The sequence below is a fragment of the Penaeus monodon genome, chromosome 24 (genome assembly GCF_015228065.2).
Source record: "Penaeus monodon isolate SGIC_2016 chromosome 24, NSTDA_Pmon_1, whole genome shotgun sequence".
NCBI classification, from domain to species: domain Eukaryota; kingdom Metazoa; phylum Arthropoda; class Malacostraca; order Decapoda; family Penaeidae; genus Penaeus; species Penaeus monodon.
This window is the reverse complement of record NC_051409.1, coordinates 12363726-12364195: the sequence shown is the minus strand read 5'-3', so window position 1 is coordinate 12364195 and position 470 is coordinate 12363726.

Here is a 470-nt window from a genome sequence, read left to right as displayed (position 1 = left end):
GCAGTTGTAGCATATTTTTCTCCTTGAAAGTTTGTGGCTCGTGTATCTCCCTTCCCTCGGCTTTTCTTCATCCCGGCGCGCCTTTAGCTCATTTTAATACCGTATTTTTATATGTGTTTACAGTAGGCAGGCGGCATGTTGTGTGCTCGGGAGCCAGCCCTAGTGAGGCTTTTGAGCCAGCACTCTAGCTCTCGCACTCATCGCCCCACCCCCTCACTCTGAGGTTGTGGAGGAGCATCTCGCCCCCTTCCTTCGTGATCCTCCCTTTTATTATGTGTTTTTCTACTTCCTCTTTTGCCCTCTCTGATTTCCTTTCCCTCTTCCATTCGCCGTCCCTGCCATTCTGCAAATCTCTGCTGGCCTCCCGAGACAGCAGTTTCCCAACTGCAGTGCCTTCTTTCTGGCGCTGCTGTCGTGGTTTCGGTGCAATTTTGCATTTAGTTCATTACGTAATGTTTATCGTAATCATC